Genomic DNA, 19,476 nt, shown 5'->3' on the forward strand with positions numbered 1-19,476 from the left:
GCAGTGTATGGAATTCAAAACTGCTAATGTAGCTGGGATTCATATTATACGGCATTGCCAATGATGGAGATAAACATGGGATTAGGGAGGAAGTCTACACAGGAGTGAACATTAGGCCTTTGATCAAGCACTGGACCACACAAGTACACAAGACTTACCAAGCCTACCTAAGAGTAGATGCAAGGCTAAGAGAACAGTGAAAATGCCAGAGATTTTGCAGTGATTGAAGTTGTGGCCAGTCAGGGTAGACAAAATATCTAGACATTAAACACATATAAAAGCAAGGGCAAGATGAAGAGGGACAGGAATAGAGTTTTAAAATATATTTTAGCGTTCAGGGATATAGGTCAGTAGCATTGTGCCTGGTTGCCAAATGTGAAGTCTTCAGTTCAATTCTTATTACCAAAAAAAGAAAAAAATTGTTTTGAAGAAAAGCAGCCAAACATTCCACAATTTGGGAAATAAAGTCAAATTATAGGAGTGAAATTCAAGTAGATTAAATAAAATAATACAGATACATTATAGGTAAACTGCTCGGAGCAAAATACTTTTTAAAAAATAAAATTTTCCAAATAATCCAGATGCATTACCTATCTAAAAATATGTCTTCCGTCTTAACACATTCCATGGAGATTGGAGTATAGGGTGGGTAGCAACCTTCCAATACCAAAAGAAAATACTTGTCAACCTAAATCATATAGCCAAAAAACTATCCTTCCAACCTGGAAATAAAGACATTCATGTTGTCAGGTCTAAAACAATTTGTTACTAGACAACCTACAATATAATTAAGTAACACGGAAATAATATGGAGTCTTTGAGATGTACGGAAATGACCAATCATGCTACAGGAAAGAGGTGAGGACAGTGGAGTAAGGAACTCGGTTTATAAACAGGCAACTCCACTTTTGAAATATATCTGACTTTCTGAAATAAAAATGGTATGGGGTGTTGTATTATACATGCCAACATATGACATGAAAAACATAAAAGAAGAAGGATTTATGGAAATGTAGCATTCTTAGATTGCATTTACACAGCATGACAGTATCATAATTCAAATTATAACAAGAAAAGATAAAAATTCATATTCTAAGCCATAGAATATTAGGTAAATATGACTCAAGAAGGTACAAATACCTAGGACTGTGACTGAAGTACAAATTACCCAAAATTCTAGCTTTAAAAATATACTTATTTACTTACTTTTTCTACTAGGCTATATCTTAATGCAACAAAAATCAGATGGTCAGTACCTAGCACACACTGAGAATGAAAGGAGTATTTATGGAGTTAATAAATATTTAAATGAAACAAGCAAAATGAAAATAAGTTGCTCTTCTTGGTATTCTTGTTTGCCTTACAACAAACTGATACCTAAGTAGAATTATTTTGGTACAGGAAAAATATAAAACATTTTAAGGAACAGTATTTGTAGAAAAGTAAATTTGTAATTATAGCAGACACTTCACAGTATAACCACATTACTGAGAAAACTTGGAAAAGATAAAAGTTTAAAAAACATGTTTACAAGTGCCAAGCACCCAAGTAATTAAATATCTGAAAAGACAAAGTCTCAATTATGAGAGAATCCCAACTAATGAAACCCAAATTTGGCATACCTTGTATCTTCAAAGCTTTTGTTACTTCAAAATATGAATGAGAATGAAAGGATTACAACAGGTTTATGATCTATTTTCTCACTTTACTGCAATGCCTGAGAAAAAAGACAAAGGTTTGATTACATCCATAGAATATGCAATGACAGTAGATACTACTGCACATACATTAGAAGAGATACGATAAAAATACATTGCACTGTACATCTTGCATTTACACAATAAAAAAAAATAGTGCTGACCACTGCAAATGCTAATCAGGGTATACAGCAACTGTATGATTCATACACTGCTAATTAATTTTAAGAACCTTTTGCTAAGCATGTTGACACTATACAAACAGAAAAAATGCTAAAGAAAATATAGCCTGGACCACAATGAAACTTAGGAAACTTCAAATGTCCAACATCTTAGAAATACACTGTGTTTATAATGAAATCTTTCTCTACAAATGAATCCTGTATACAGGTATCCATGAGCTTTCCATGTCAAGGAGGAAAAGCGTATTCTTAAACCTGCACAAACCTCTCCACATAATAAAAAACAGGGAAATGATTCCTGAAAATGCTTTTTAAGCCCCCTATAAACTTTAGATCAAAATAAAAGAAACTCAGTGATGTATATCATCCATCAAATCTTCACTGTCCCTCATGCTGCAAACCTCCACCTCTATCACACCTCTATCTCTGCCCTATCCAAAACACAAATTATGTTTGACAAACAGAACCCTCAGGCACTTCATTTATAATATTCCATAATTATGAATTCATCCTATGATATAGTTTTGGTATCAAACAACCAATAAAACAAAAGGCAAAATCACAATATCTCTCAGAATAGGGAAATAGATATGACTAAATTTATCATGCAACCACTTAAATACCTCAAAATGTGTAGCAAATATACCTAACAGTGAAATATTATAAGCTTCTCTGAGAATACAGACTGAAATTAAAGAATAAATTAAACAAGATTTCTGAATTCCTTAGAATTAAATATTAACACATTGTTTTTCTAAGAACAACAATTGTTAGCAAAATGTATGCACTCATAAAAAAATGACAAAAAAGTCCTCTATACTAAAAGGTCACATTTTGTGGCTCTTCTCATATATTGATTAGATAAAACTTGAGCATGTTTTAACCCTTATTATTGTCATTTTTTTTCTGGTATCATGGGAATAGAGAGCCTGATATATAAATGTTACTATTCACTTGGCATTTAATTCCAGTTCAACAAGTTTTAGATGACTCTTTGCGACCATTTTATAAATTAACACTTATTTAATAATCTTACTGAGTGTTCAACTTCATAATGTAATAAAATTATTTTATCTCATAACTTGCTACTTTTCTTATTATTGCTCCTTTCTATTTATTTTATAAATAGCATCCTATTTAATTTATCCTATACTACATTAACATAAAAAGAAAAAGATTCTTAAAATTTATAACTAAGTCATCACTATGTATTTTTTTTATCAGTACTGGGGATCAAACTCACAACTGCCTGCTTGCAAAGCAGGTGCTTTTGCCACTGAGCTAAATCCCCAGCCCCATCACTATGTATTTTTAAAAATCCATATAGTTATGCTTTATGTGATATATGTACAAGTTTTGAAAATGGTAATACAACCCATTGTAGAAGTAATTGTGGACTTCAGAGAAGACAGCAGAGCAGAGGGAAGCAGCAAATAAGCATCTATGAGATTGGCAGTCTGGATCCCAGAGTATAGCAACTTGGGGAAGAAAAGAAGCAGGAACATGATTCCTGATACCCAAGAAAGTTCTGAAGGGTGAAATGGAGTCCATGTGGAGAGTGAGAAGACAGATTCCCAGACAGAATGGAAGTTGTAAACTGTGCTTTCTCCCTGACTCCTTTCTCCTTGGTGAATTACATTCTCTCTGACTCTCCCACCTTGCTACATGAAAGAGGCGGCTCCAACCTACAGACATGTGGTGACACTTGGGGCCTTGGAGACCTACAGGGAAACACACACGAGTGAATCAGAGCAGTGGATGCAATGGGCTGCAGCAGCTGGTAACTGACTCCATTCTAAATGACCTCAGGAGAGACTGACTGACTGGGTGTCATTTTGGGATTAGAACTAACTGAACCCAGGACTCAAAACAGCCACAGATTGGCTCGACCAGTATCTGAGGCAGGCACAGCCATGGCAGTTGCCCAGGATCAGGGAGCTGACATCAAGCTGGCAAGACACACCTGAACAACTCAGGTCACAGTCCCAAAGTGGAAAACCAGGATCAGCCTGAACTTCTGGGGTGCAGAGTTGAACTGGCACCCCATCCTAATCCTTCTGCAGGCTTATTGGGATGATACAATAGGATCTGGGCTCTGTCTTCTTCCTCTGTCTACCAGTAACAGCAGATACGCTCAGAAGTATATACTAGTACAAAACTATATACCCCAGATGATTACCACAGGCTTTAAATCACAGAAAAATCTATTTTGGGTTTTTTGGTTACAGGTGTTCTTACTGTTGCTTTATTGCATTTTCTTGCTCTTTCATGAGTCTGAAGTTTTAGGTTTTTTTTCCTTCCTTCTTTGTTTCCCTACTGTCTTTTTCCAAAACCTTCAGTAAACTTCATTTGTCCTTCAAAGTTGTCACATCTCTTTCTTTCCTTCTATTTTTCTATTATTTTCTTTCTCATATTCCTTTCAAATTTTCTCACCAGAGGGTAAAATTAGTCAATTGAGGGGACAGTTAATGTTTATAAATCTCTGGTTTGTTTTATATTTTGTTATGTAAGTACAAATTTTATTCCTATGATTAAAGTTGACAAATTAATAGTTATGACAGTTTATCATTTTCTAGGCTGTGCTATATCCCATTGTTATTACTAATAATATTAGTTTAGTCAAGGTGATATAGTCATTCTAATCAGTTTTCTTTCCTTGCACACCAATACCGAGATTGTGTGAGAGTCATAAAGAGTATTATAGAAGTCCAGTACCAAAGAATGAGGGGCTAAGCAACTTCTCATCCCTAGTAAATTGAAGGGTAAGGATCTATAGCCGTCTCAAAAGCCAAAATCCACCTACACCTCTTCAATACAACTCTGGAAACATCAGCAAGGCAATGAGACAAGAGAAAGAAAGAAAGAAAATGAATAAGAATAGGAAAGGAATAAGTTAAATTATCTTTATTCGCAGAGGATATGATACTTTGCATATAAGACCCCAAACCTCCATCAAAGTACTTCTAGATTTCTAACTAAATTCAGTAGTGTGGCTGGACAAAAGTCAGCACTTAAAAATCAGTAGCATCCTTGTACACAAATAAAAAAAAGTCATCGAGAGAGAAATAAGGAAACCATTTTCATAATCACACTGAAAAAAATGAAGCACTTAGGAATCAATGTAATGAAGGAAGTAAAACATTTTTATACTGAAAACTAAAGCATGCTAAAAAAGGAGACTGAAGAGGCTAATCAGAAAATAGAAAGATATTCCCTCCCCTTTTTTTTTTTTTTTGTCTTTTTGAGATAGGGTCTGGCTACTATGTAATTCAGATTGGCCTTGGGCTCACTTTGTAGTGAGCCAACTTGCAAAGATTGTCCTATCTCAGCTTCCCTAGTGCTGGGATTATAGGAGTGCAACATCATGCCCAGCGATATCCCTAATTCTAGAGTGGAAATAAACAATATAATGAAAATGGCCATAATTTCAAAAGTTTTACATAGATTTAATGCAATCACAATCAAGATTCCAAAAGCATACATTACAGAATTAAAGCAAACATTCTTAAAATTCATTTGGAATCAGCAGAAGCAATTCTGGGTAACAGAGACAAGGTAGGATCATCACAATCCCTGACTTAAATTATACTATCAAGACAGAAGATGCAGAAACCACCTCACTTAGCTACTTTACCTTTTACAAAGAGGACAAACACATTCACAGGATGAAAGATAGCCTCTCTAATAAATGGTGCTGGAAAAACCGGCTTTCTGCTCATTCAAGATTAAACCTAGACCCTTATCTCCGACCATGCACTAAACTAAAATCAAAATAGATCAAAGATGTAAATATTGAAACAAAAACATTAAATCCACTGAAAGAGAAAATAGGCAGAACTCTTAAAGATGCTGGTGTATGCAAAGACTTTATAAACAAAATCCCAATTGCTCAAGAAATATTACAAAGAATCAACAACTGGGATCTCAATTTATCAAAAAGCTTTTGTATAGCAAAAGAAACCACCAAAAGAGTGAAAAGACAACCCGAAGAGTGGGAAAGAATGTTTGCTATTTGTACCTGAAATAAAGGACTAATGCCTAGAACATATAAAGAAGAGAAAAAAATCAAACTTCCCAAACTTAAAGATGCAATTCAAAAATTGGCATCTGAGATGAATACACACTTTTCAAATGAAGAAGTACAAATGGCAAACAAATATGTGAAAAAATGTTCAACACCACTGGTCTTTCGAGAGATGCAAATTAAAGCAACACTGAAATTACATCTTACCTCGGAAAGAATGGCAATTATCAAGAAATCAACCAGTACCAAATGTTGACAGGGCTATGAGGTAAAAGGAAGCCTTCTGAACTGCTGGTGGGAGTATAGATTGGTGCAATTACTGGGTAAATTACTGTGGTAATTACTCAAAAAACATTAACTACAGGATCCATATGACACAGATATGCCCCTTCTTAGTGTCTTCCCAAAAGAATTAAAAGCATAATAGCACAGTGATACATGCACGTCTATGTTTATATCAGCAGTATTGGTTAAAGTTAAATTTTAGAAGTAAACCAAATGCCCATCAATCAATGAATGGATCAAAGATGTGGTTTTTCCATACACTGCAGTACTACTATATCATAAAAAGGATAAATTGGAGACTTTTCTATGCAAATGGATGCACTTTGAGACCATATTCTTCAATGAAATAAATTAGACAAGACACACATGTTTAAATATTGCATTGCTTCTCTGGTATGAGAAAGCAAAAGGATAAATAGGGACCAAAATGTATGGTAGACATTGAGAAATAGGAAGAAAATTCTCAAATGGAAGGAGCAACAAGGGATAGGGAAAAGGAAAGGAAGAGAAAAGAAAAAATATAATTGAAAATATGGAAACAAAGCTTTTGTAAATAAGAGAAGAGAGGTTGCAAAGATGAGAGGGAATTGAGAAAAAAAGACGACTCAAGATATATTACATACCAGTACAAATTCTGTATGATAAATAATCATGATGTATATCTAAAATGTACCAATAAAATTTTAAAAACTGAATTGTGCCCTGAAGTATATACATAAATAGATGTAAACATATACACAGATTTACAAGACATATAGACAATTAGTTGTATGTTGTTTGTACGGCAACTATAATTTCCAGTTTTTACTACCAATATTCTTTAAAAATACAGTTTGTAAAATACTTAACATATGTGTAATTGGTTTTAAACAGTCCTTAGTACTCAGAGCATGGACATAGCACAATTTATCAAAAATGGCTGTGCTGACATTTTTGTGCTCATATATTAATTCACTACTGTAAGAAATTACATGATGCATAGTTCTGAATGGTGAATTACTGTGCAAAATTTTAGGTATATTTATTACTTATAAAATACACCAAATTATTTTTCAAAATGCCACTAACATTTTATACTCCTTCAACAATCTGATATTATAAATATTGAAATATACACTAAGTATAAAACCTGCTTATATTTACCTTTGTATGTCCTTGGGTGTTGGGAGCCACCACATTGCCGAGCCGCCGCATATAGCGATCATGCGGCCTGTGGTAAAGAGCAAAGCCTGAGTTAGATTACCCCTCCCATCGAGCACGTTAGTTTCCTGCTTACTGCGTAAACAACCCGCCCAATAATATGTTAGCCAATCAGCTTGCCTTGCTTACTTTAATATGATTGGACACTGTATCCATATATATACTGGTGCCACCCCTGGGGGGAAGTAGAAGCCCAGAAGGAGCCGCGGAGAGCGGGCCGGTAGAGGCTTCAGAGCGAAGCACGGAAGGAGCCGCGGAGAGCGGACCAGAGGAGGCTTCGGCTGGGAGCGATCCCAGGGCAGGCTGTACAGAGAGAAAATAAAAAAAAAGGTTGTCCACTGCCAGACTTTGTCGTGTGTCCTTCCTGCCGGCCGGGAGCGACATCGACACTTGGGCGAGTAACATTTCATTTTAAGTACTCTATTCTTGCACAATTATATAGTAACTAATATTATAATATGTTTGTGTTAGCTGTTTTTTTCTCATTCTTGAGAGAAAATACCTGAAAGGAAGGAAAGGTTTAGCTCACAGTCTGTAGAGGTCTAAGTCCATAATCAGCTGCCTCCAAAGCTGGGAGTCATGGCAGAGGGGCAACAGTTCAAGAAAGCAGAAGATAGAAAAAGCAACAAGAACAAAAAGAGGGGAGAGCAAACCTCTTTTCCTCCTTTATATTGTAAACAGATCAGTCCACCTTGGTGAGTGTAGCACTCACACCATCTTTCTGCACCCCCTTGCATAGGTTCAGGATGCTTACAAAGTGCGGCCTCTAGCCCCCTGCTGAGTCACTTAGTTAAACTTCAAAATTGTCAAGTTGACACAACCTATCAACCGTTACAACATTCAACTATATATGTTATGGATAAAAACAAATATAGATAAATGCAGAAGGTCTCATTGCTGTTACTTATGTTCCATATATTGCATGATAATTGTTCTTTATATGTATTTTGTACACAGAATTTTGCATTGAAAATATTTTGCCAAATAGGAATAGTAGTATATATTACAGTAAGCAAAACTATATAACTCTTAAGTAAACGATGAACTCAAATACTAATCCCTTGTGAAACTACTAAAATTAATACAAAAATATATGGTAATACTCTAGTCATTATCCCTGCATAATAAATTACCCTCAAATTTATCTGCTATATCTGCTAATATATATTACATATGCAATTATTGGTTTTCTCATAAGGTACTCACTCAATAAGGCAAATGTTGCAAATAATTAAAACCTGGCACATATTTGGAACTGAACAAAGCTTTATGAGATAAATGAAATAATTAGACTGAAGGCATTTAAACAAGAAACAGAAAAACAAAATCTTGGAAATATCATTGTCCAAAAATTATTGGAAGTTTGTTTTTAAGAAGATGAAAGAGATCTACTTTTCTTATGTTTCTAAGTATAGCCAAAAAAAAAAAAAAAAAAAAAAAAAAAAAAACAGTGGAGCACGCCGGGCCTGGCTAGACCTAGCCACTGCTGCAACTCCTTAAGTCTGGGCAGACCACCTCGCAGGACCCAGGAACTCCTGCCAGTGGTATGGGCAGGCTGGGCCAGAACCGGGCTCCTCCCATGTCCCTGAAGTCCTGGCTACCTACCTCAGGACCTAGGAACTCCAGCCCGTGATGTGCGTCCCCCCTCAGTACCACTGTTGCCATTGGGGACCCACACACTTCCTGGACCTAGTATTGCTATTGATCTTCAGCGCCCACAGCTCCCCCCAGAACCTTGGACTGCAGAAACCATGCAGTATCGAAGAGAGACTTCAGTAAGAAGAACTCAGCAGGCTTCCTCAGTGAGGTGAGACTGCCCCAAAAATAGGAATAGAGTTTGTCAGCTTCAGTGGGTAAACAGGAGCAATAGCCAAGCCGCCTCCAGAAGTAGGCCATACTACGCGAGCTTGACAAGTGGGTGGGTGAGTCCTTCTTCCCCACAGAGAATATCACATAGGTTGAGAAGGGTGCCAATAAGGGTGCCTCAACCTGGAGAAAATTAAGGGGCCTGTGGGACACCCAGAGACACAGTAGGGTCCCAGCCAAGACAAACACTATAAATAGGGAGATCTGGTGACTCTGAAAAACCTGAAGACATAATAACAGCAGGAACTTGGGGTTGATTTCCATCAGTACTTCTAGGCTTGTCAGGCTAGGAAGAACATAGGACTCAGAAAACAGTTCCTGGAGGAGGAATTCAGGAGACTGGCCCACCTCTTCATTGTGGGACCCAGCAATTGGACAAACATCAACCTTACAGTAAAACCCCCAAGATACAATCTACCAACTGTGGACATTAGTGGGATTGAAGGACCAAATATTAACCCAAGATGAGAAAATAGCAAAACGAAAAAGCAAAATGCAATCTCAAACATCTAGTCCACCAGGAGCAAGGCCATCTATGACAAACCAACAGCCAACATTATACTAAATGGACAAAAACAGAAAGCCTTCACTCTAAAATCAGAAACAAGACAAGGATGTCTTAACAAAAGGATGTTTTAATAAAAGGAATAATGACAGGAAAGGAAGAAGTTAAATTATCACTATTTTCCAGTGACATGATGCTCTATATAGAAGACCCAAAAACTCCATTAAAAGACTACTAGAAGTAAAAAACAAATTCAGCAGTGTAGCTGGATACAAAGTCAGTGCTCAAAAAGCAATAGCATTCCTGGACACAAACAAAAAACTCACCAAGAGAGGAATTATGGAAATACTGCCTTTGACAATAGCATCTATAAAAAGAGATACTTAGGAATCAACCTAAGTATGTAAAAGTCCTATATGCTGAAAATTACGCTACAATAAAAAAGGAGATTGAAGAGTATATTAGAAAATGGAAGGATATTCCTTGCTCTTGGCTAGGAAGAACCAACATTGTGAAAATGGCCATACTTCCAAAACTGTGACACAGATTTAACACAATCCCAATAAAAATACCATTCACATACCTCACAGATCTAGAGAAAACATTCCTAAAATTCATTTGGAAACAGAAGAAACCTAGAATATCAAAGGCAATTCAGAGCAACAAAGGCAAGGCAAGAGGCATCTCAATTTCTGACTTGAAACTATACTGCAAAGCCACAGTGATAAAATCAGCATGGTACTGGCAAAGAAATAGATCTGAGGATCAATGGAACAGATTCAAGGATGAAAACACAACTACAAAGGCACTCAGTCATCTGATATTTGACAAAGGGGCTAAAACATGCTCACTGGAAGAAGAATAGCCTCTTTAATGCTGTTGGAAAAATTGGCTCTCCAAATGCCAAAGACTGAAACTAGACCCATGCCTATCACCATGCACAAAACTAAAATAAAAATGAATCAAAGATCTAAATATTAAAACACTAAATCTACTGAAAGAAAAGGTAGATAGAAATCTTGGGAGTCACAGGGGTAGGCAGAAAATTCATGAACAAAATGCAAACTACACGGGAAAAACTTCAAAGAATCAACAACTGGGATCTCATATTATTGAAAAGTTTCTGCACTTTGAAAGAAATCACCAACAGAGTGAAAAGAAAACCCACAGAATGGGAAAGACATTTAGCCAGCAAACCGTCAGACAAAGGACTAATATCCAAAACATACAAAGAATTGAAAATCTTCAAGCCCCTCAAATTCAAAGAGCCTCTCCAAAAATGGGCATCTGAAATGAACATGCATTTCCCAGGTGAAGATATACAAATGGCAAATAAATACATGAAGAAATGTCCACCATCACTGGTCATTCGAGAAATGCAAATTAAAACAGCATTGAGATTTCATCTCATTCCGAAAAGAATAGCTGCCATCAAGTGGTAACAAATCAACTGATAACAAATGTTGGCGATGCTGCGGGTGAAAAGGAAGACTTGCACCACTGTTGGTGGAAATGCAGACTGGTACAGCCACTATGGAAATCACTATGAAGATTTCTCAGAAGACTAGGATTGGAAGTTCCATTCAACCCAGCTATTTCCCTCCTGGGTATTTTTCCAGAAAAACTGAAAAGGTCATACCACAGTAATATATGTGCACCCATGTTCACAGCAGCACAATTTGTAATAGCTAAATCTTGGAAACAATGAAAATGCCCATCAACTGCAGAGTAGATGAAAAACATGTGGGATTTTTATACAATGGAATACTACTCAGCTATAAAAAGGATGATCTTGAGGCCTTTATAAATAAATGGAGGCAATTGGAGACTATCCTCATAAGTGAAATAAATAAGAACCGTACTTGTAAATATCACATTGTGTCTCTAGTATAAAAAGTAATGAGAACTGTAGTAGTAATAAAACCCAAAATGTGTAATGGCTATTGTAAAAAAGAGAGGAAAAGAAAGTGCTCTCAAGGATATAACTGCATGTATGTTTAAGTGTGTAAAATAGATAACCACATTACTAAGTTTTTGTTGGATCACTGAGCAGAACTGTTAGCAGTCTCACTGTTTGACTGTCTACTTTGTATGCTTTAATTTTGTAACTTGAATAACTATTTCTAAGATGACAGTATGTAATACCAACTTGTGATTTCTTAGTGTTTATTTTTTAAAATTCTATATTATTTCTACCCTTTTTTCTGTTTTGCTTTTATTCCCTCTTTAAATAAAATTTTTAAAAAAGAAGTCATGAGAATGAAGACCTCATGATGGAATTACTGAGCTCCTGAAAACACTATGAGAGTGTGTAGCTTAGGATTTTTCTCTCTTTTCTGTCTCTGTCTCTGTCTCTGTCTCTCTCTCTCTCTGTCTACACACATGACAGGATACATATCCATAAGCCGGAAAGAGACTGCAGCATAATTTGACCACAAAACATCAAGGTTTTCCCATCTCTGGAATAATAATAAATATATTTCTGTTGTTTACATCATCTAATCTAATGGCACTGTGTGATGGCTGCCTGAGCTGACTAAAACATTCAGTACATCAGAAAAATAGAACAAAGAAAACAGTGAAACATGAAGAGAGAGAACACAGAATAAATTAGCAGCACACTTAAGTCCTACTATATCAATAATATAAATTTAAATGGCACACATACACTAATTTAAAAACTTTTGCATAGTAGATTATAAAATGACACAACTGTTTATGTCTACAAAATGTACTTTAAATACGTTGCACAAATCAGGATTTAAAAAATGCAAATATGTATGGCAATACTAATCAAAAGAAAGCAAAAAACGGCTATGATATCAGAGAAAAAATTCAGAGTAAAAGAAATTCTCACAGACAAGAGAAAATGGGACACTATATAATGATAAAAGGTTCAATTCAATAATAAGACTGGGCAATTCTAAATATGTATAAGTTAAATATTTATCCACAAAATATGTAAAGCTAAAACAACAGGCACAAAGGGGAAAAACAGAAGATTAAACTTGATATTTCAATTCTCTTTTTTAACAACTCATGGAACAACTAGGCAAATTTGGCAACAATATGGAAGAGCTGAACAACATCATCAACCATTAAGTTCTAATTAAAATTAACAGAATGCTTTTCTTAACAGTAGTAGAAGTCCCATATTTTTCAAACACTGAAAAAACGTACACCGACATACCACTTCTTGGATAACAAAATCAGATAAAAAGTAAAAAAAAGCCTAATATCCTTTGAATATTGATACAAAATCCTTAATAAAGCCTTAGCAAATAGGGTTTAGTCGTATGTAAAAATGTTACATACCAGAAAAAAGACAGTTAACTTCAGAGATGCCTGGTTGGCTTCATATTTGAAAAACCAATAAACGTAATCTATATGATAATAATTTTTTAAAATTAAAACTCTGTCAATCAGTAAAGGAAAAATAAGAAAATTCAATTCCCACTAATAAATGACTGAAAAAAACAATACTGCTAAAAAATTAACACAGAAAAACTTAGGTTTTATAAATAGCATCTGAAAAACCCTATAGCCAACATTATACTTAACTGTGAAAACTGAGTGCTTTCTCTAAAATTCACAAAGAGGGACTGTAAGTCTTCTGTTCCTACTCCTATTCAACATAGTATTTAAAGATAAGTTAAAGCAGTAAAGGCAAAAAAAAGCTTAAAAAGTATCATAAAGTATCATAAAATTGCCACTATTTGCAATTTGTAGTTGACACGGCATAGTGTCTACATAGAAAGTCCCAAGGAAATCTACAAAAAGCAAACTAAAGTAGTAACTGAGTTCATCAAGGCCACAGGATTTAAAATAAGCATACAAAAATCAATTGTATTTCCATACAATAGTAATGAACATGTGGAAACAGACATAAAAATAAAATTTATAACTGCTAAAAAATAGTTTAGTATAAATACAATGAAATATGTATAGGTCTTATATGATAAAAACTTTAAAAATATTTCTGTATAGATCTAAATAAATACTGATACATGCCAAGTTCATGGATGGGAAGACTAATAATTCTCCAAAAAGTAATACACGGGTTTAATAAATTACTAGCAAAATCATATCTGAGACGCAAGTTTCTTCTAACATATATAGGTAGATAAAGAAAGTAGAATAGATGAAACAATTTTTAGAATTAAGAATAGAGTTGGGGAAATCACAGAATTCAATTTCAAAATATACCATATAGCTATAGTAAACAAGAAAATATGTTCGTGTATAGACAGACACAGATCAATAGAACAAAATGAAAACCCAAAATATTCTTCCCACAAAGCTTGAATTTTCAGAAAGCTGCTAAAACAGGTTAATAGATTAAGGATAATCTTTACAACAAATAAGTGCTATGGCAATTGGACACTGTGAGGAAATAATGAGCACTTATTAAACTTCATGACATATAGATATGAATTCAATGATCATAAATGTAAAAATAAAATATTTTATTTTTACATAAGTGTAAAAATAAAATAAAATATGTAAAAATAAAATGAGACAATATTTAGAATCTAGCATAAAAAGTCATTAGACTTAAGAAAAAGCATGATCTATAAAGAGAAAAAATCCTGAGAAATTAGGCTCCATAAAAACTAAAAAAACTTTTTCATTCTGTGTTAAGATGAAAAAATGAACAATAGATTCAGAGAAAATACTTTAACTATATATCCAAAATACAGAAAGTATTCTCTACACTCAATGGCACAAACAATTCAATTTGAAAAAAGAAAAAAGCATAACCTCACTGAAGAAAATGTACAAATGGTAAAGGGAAAAAAGGATTTTCAACACTATAATCATCAGATAAGTACAAATTAAAACTACATGAGATGTCATTACACATATATCCCAATGACCTCAGTAAAAATTTATAGTCACTTCACTAAACCCTGGCAAGGATACAGGCAACCTGGACTGCTCACAAATTTCTTATGGGACTGAATATTGCATCATTATGCAAAGCAGGTAAATTCATCAAAAGCTCTAAATTTGTAAATATCAAATGATACAGCAATTGCACTCTCAGGCATTCATTTTGGAGAAACAAAGACTACTTCTTGTCCATAGATAAACCTGTACATAAATTTTCATAGCAGATTGACCTATTGTAACCCAAACCCGGAAACCAAGCATCTATTAAACTGCAAATGATGTAAATGATTAAACATCTATACCATGAAATGCTACTTAACAAAAGAAAAGAGCTTCTTATGCATGCAAATGAAACAAGTTGAATAAATCTCCAGTGAATCATGCAGGAAAAAAACCCAAAGATGAAATATAGTATCATTCCATTGTGCAACATTCTTGAAATGAATAGTTCAATTATTAATAGGCTTCTGGACATCAGGGATGGAATGAGTTTGATCCTGGAGTGGTGAGATGTGCATATTTTATACAGTGCACACAAAGTATCCTTGTAGTGACTGTAATGCACTTATTGTGATAACTCAGACCCCAGAATAAAACCCAAGGAAGCAAGAAATTAAAATTTGGGGAGCAAGGGCTTTATTTTAGGCCAGGCCTGGTGTCACAGTCTCCAGGAGCCAATTTGGAGACTGCGTGCCTCACAGCTAAAAGTCAGGGTTTTTAAAGTTAAAAACCACAGGAATGTTGTAACTGTTGACACAGCTAGATAGCAGTTGGGCCTTACAGAACTTTCTGTAATTTCTTTGAGGTTAAGCATTTCTTAAAGAACAGCACAATTAGCACATTTTATGATAGACCACCGGGTAGGGAAGAGGGTTACCAGAAACTGAAACCTAAGGCTTTTACCGCCTTTAAGGAGATTGAAACTTAACCTAGATAGATAGGAGGGGGGAAAGGGGAGGGAGAGGCAGTACCATGTGTACAGAACAGACAATAAAGCACAGTGGTTAGGACTTAGGCTATAACAAAAGTCAGGGCTTTCATCTTGTAAAAACCACAAATAGCTGCTGGTCTCACAATGCAAGGAGTGGGGGCTGGGGTGTACTACAGAACAGGAACATGGCGAGATTACATTTCTTGAGAAGAGCAAGATCAGGTAAGGGTTGTGCTAATAAGCAAGTCTCCCTGCATACAAGCAAGTTACCCTTTAAACAAGTTTAAATTAGGAAAACATTCTGGTTTCCTCAGCAGAGAATAGAGAAGTCTACCAGTAATGAACAGCCCCTGTTAGCTTATTTTAGCACCACATTTGTTATTTGTAGAGGGCAACAATGGTTAACATATCAATTAGGTAAGATTTTACAATTTTTACAGAGGAAAGCATTTCTTAACATATCAATTAGGTCACCCAGAGGGAGAAGGAAAACATATATACGATATGGCCATGTTACAGGTAATTTGCTATAATACAAATATAATGAAGCTATTTTTCTTAGACTACAACACTTATCTTGGATAGATCATTAATATCCTAGTTGAAATATTGCACTACACAGTGTAAAGCCGGCATTTGTGTCAGTAGGCTTTTGTGTTTTTTTCATTTTTGCAGTACTGTAGATTGAACCCAGAGCCTTGCCAGTGTTAGGCAAACACTCTATCACTGAGTTACAGTCATAGCTCTTGGGTATTTGTTCCTATGTGTGCAAGTCAATGCCAAATTATAAGACAAAAAATTTAATTAAGAAATGGTTTGACCTCAATATACAATTTGAGTTAACTGACTATGAGGCGAAATACCTGCAAATGAAAGCAGATTTTTATAACTCTGTTTGTGAAGTTATCTTCCAGTGAAGGCAAGACAGACATTTCAATCCAAAAATTATTGCTGGAAATAAATGAGAAAAGTAGTAAAGTATAACAAACATATTTGAAGCCTCAGAACCAAGGAAGCTCACATCGTAGGGACAGGATTTCTAGGAGACGTCCTGGTGATCACCAAATTTGATATTCCTTCTACCCATATAGTACATTCACATCAAAGGAGGAGATTGAGAACCCAAGATTCTATGTAGCATGTTGTAGCTAAGAAGTGACCAGGGTTTCTACCAGCTTTAACACTCCAGGGGAATATCAATTGAAGCCTACAATCCACCTCATAAGAGCAGCCTTGAAAAACACATTAAAGGTTCACTTGACATCATCAAAGGGCCACACCCTATGTGTTAATGTGAACCAAAATAGAATAATCTTCCTAAAATAGGAGACCCAGCTTCAAAATGACTCAATCTCTAATTTTGATGCAAAGAACAATACCTGACTCCCCACATCACCCCTATCACTACTTAACTATCTTTTAGAAATAAAAGAAACTATTCCAAGGGAGTATAAAAAAATCAGTCTCCAATTATTTTAAAGTATTTAATAAACAAAATATTATTGCCAATCACCATTATAGATGCAGAATATGAATAGAAATATAGCTTCAGCCCTATAAGTCATTGTCTCCATTCACTGGGGTTGTCTGAGTTTTAAAGAACTGTGACTTAACTACAATCCATGCAATTTAGAATGATGCTGAAATACCACTGCATAGCCACTGGAAGGGCTACAATTTAAAATAATGACCCTAACAAGTACCAGGAAAGACAGAGAATAAACGTGACCTAGATATGCTTATACAAGGACATCGAACAGTCAACAAAAATGAAAAGCAGTGTGACATTTTCTAATCCCTAAATACATATACCTATCTGGTGATCCAGTCATACCATTACTTGAAGTTTACACAAAAAATAAAATTTAATCCATATAAAACTGAAAGAGTTGCTGGCCCAGACCGGACACTTTAACCAAGAAAAGCCTCAGCCAAGTTAGGGGGCTCCTGCCTCCCCGCCCCTATAGATTTGCCTGTAACCCTATACCCCCATCCCTGTAAGCCTGGCGCCAAACGTGTGCCAATGAAATACCTGTGCATCCCTAATGCCCCTTGGGGTCTGCCCCAGACAGAGGTTACTTATGTGCCTCACTCCACGTGTTAAAGAAGAAGAAGAAGGAGTAGAAAGGGAGAGTGTGTTCCAGAGAGAGACCATGGGCCCTGGTGTGGAGATGCTGTGCCCCAGGGCCGGAGGGGTGTCTCTCCCTGCATTCCCGAAATAAAGGTTACTTATTTTATATTTCTTATCTTTGCAGCCACCGCCGCCCACTACTTTCACGGCCGTCCACTCCACTCCTTTCACGTACCTCTTTCCCCTCTTCCCCTCTTCTTCCCCTTCTTCTCAGACCTAACAGCTGACTTAGACACAGTGAGGCCTCAACAGTTTCCACCTGTTGTCGCTGGTGGACCCTTCCTCAGTGATATAGACCACCCCCTTCCTTTCTTGTTCACCAATTTGTCAGACAACCCTGGTCAAGACTCACAGATACATTTATGTCTTCTCACTTGGTTTATACTTTTTCAGGATACATAAAAGCCTTTCTCATACTTGCTAAAGTTCTGTTACAGCAAATCATTCCAAGGACTACAACCAGGTTACAGCGACCCATGCCTAAATCAAAGTTGCTAGACTGCCATTCTGGTTTCACATCGCTTAGGCTAAGAGGTGCTCTCCCAGCCCTAAATCTGATCATTCTGAGTGGTCATCTCATCTTCTGTCGCCTACCCAATCTCTGTTTCACAAAGGCCTCGCAGCCACATTTAACGGGCTAAGTCATGTTTTGTTATCCACTTTGGTTCCTAATTTCTTACATTCTATTAATGATCATTTTTACAGCAGGACTCTTTAACAGTATTGCCTACAGACTCCAACATCATGCATACCAGAGACAAGCCTTACCAACCTACCCTCTTAACTTTTATGCTTTCAGATGGGGGAGTAAGCACCTCTCATAACTCCACTCCTCCTAACCCCATGTTCAATTTTCAGAATTCTGCCTTACCACGGAAATGTTTCTACCTCAACATGGTCCTGATAGAATGATATGTCTAAATCAAAGGCACCTTTCCCTCTACCTCACCTGGGTCCTTAATATGACAGTGCCATGTCTCCTCATAACATCTTGTCTCTTTGTTTTTCCAGTCTGACATACGTGCATTCACCAGTGAAGCTGTCCTGGCTAAAACACCTGGCACCAGCGTCTACCTGGGCACCAACCTTCATCCCGTCGATTCCCCTAGGCTCCAGTACAGAGCCCTTTGCCAGCAGGAAGTAGTTAAAGAGAGAAATCTTCGTCCCTTTTCATAATAATAATCATAAGATGGGATATGAAAGGGTTTTGGCCCAGATAGGACACTGTAGCCAGGAAAGCCACAACCGGAAGCAGGAAGCCCCATCTCCCCTGCCCCTAGGAAGTTACCTGTGACGCCATCTTCCCGCCCTTGGAAATTTACATATGGCGCCAAACCTAGGACCAATGGGCTACTTGTGTATCTCTAATGCCCGCCTTAGGTTCCACCCCAAACCGAGGCTATTTACAGGCCCCCACGCCACGTGTCCGCCGGAGAGATCGCCGGACGCCAGCGGTGGGGGTGCCGGTCATCTCTCTCCGTGTTCTCAGAATAAAGGCCGCTTTTTATTTTATATTTCTCATCTTTTGTTAATATTTTTCATCTTTTGGAAATAACTCTAGCAAAAACAATTGTAAATAACATGCATATCATGAAAAAAGGGGAAGGGTTGTGGAAGAAAGAGAATACAAAATTTCAGAAAGAAACTTGGAGCGAAAACTTTTGTGATAGCTTCTCAAATACATGTAACATGCATATGTATCAATATTTGTACATATACCTTACATATACACATTTAAAACTATTGTTTAAAGTTGAAAGTT

At 36.2% G+C, this 19,476-nt stretch overlaps 1 long non-coding RNA gene across 1 annotated transcript in view; it reads right to left on the reverse strand.

Moving 5' to 3' along the window:
• LOC134474538 (uncharacterized) overlaps window positions 1-19,476 on the reverse strand; it is a 64,193-nt gene that overhangs the window by 24,513 nt on the left and 20,204 nt on the right. The window contains exon 5 of the long non-coding RNA XR_010045380.1: window positions 1,623-1,717. This is a non-coding gene — a long non-coding RNA (uncharacterized LOC134474538). The remainder of the gene's footprint in view (window positions 1-1,622; window positions 1,718-19,476) is intronic.

The sequence above is a fragment of the Cavia porcellus genome, unplaced genomic scaffold, assembly GCF_034190915.1.
Source record: "Cavia porcellus strain 051 isolate PalLab524CR breed Dunkin Hartley unplaced genomic scaffold, mCavPor4.1 scaffold_33, whole genome shotgun sequence".
Classification (NCBI taxonomy): domain Eukaryota; kingdom Metazoa; phylum Chordata; class Mammalia; order Rodentia; family Caviidae; genus Cavia; species Cavia porcellus.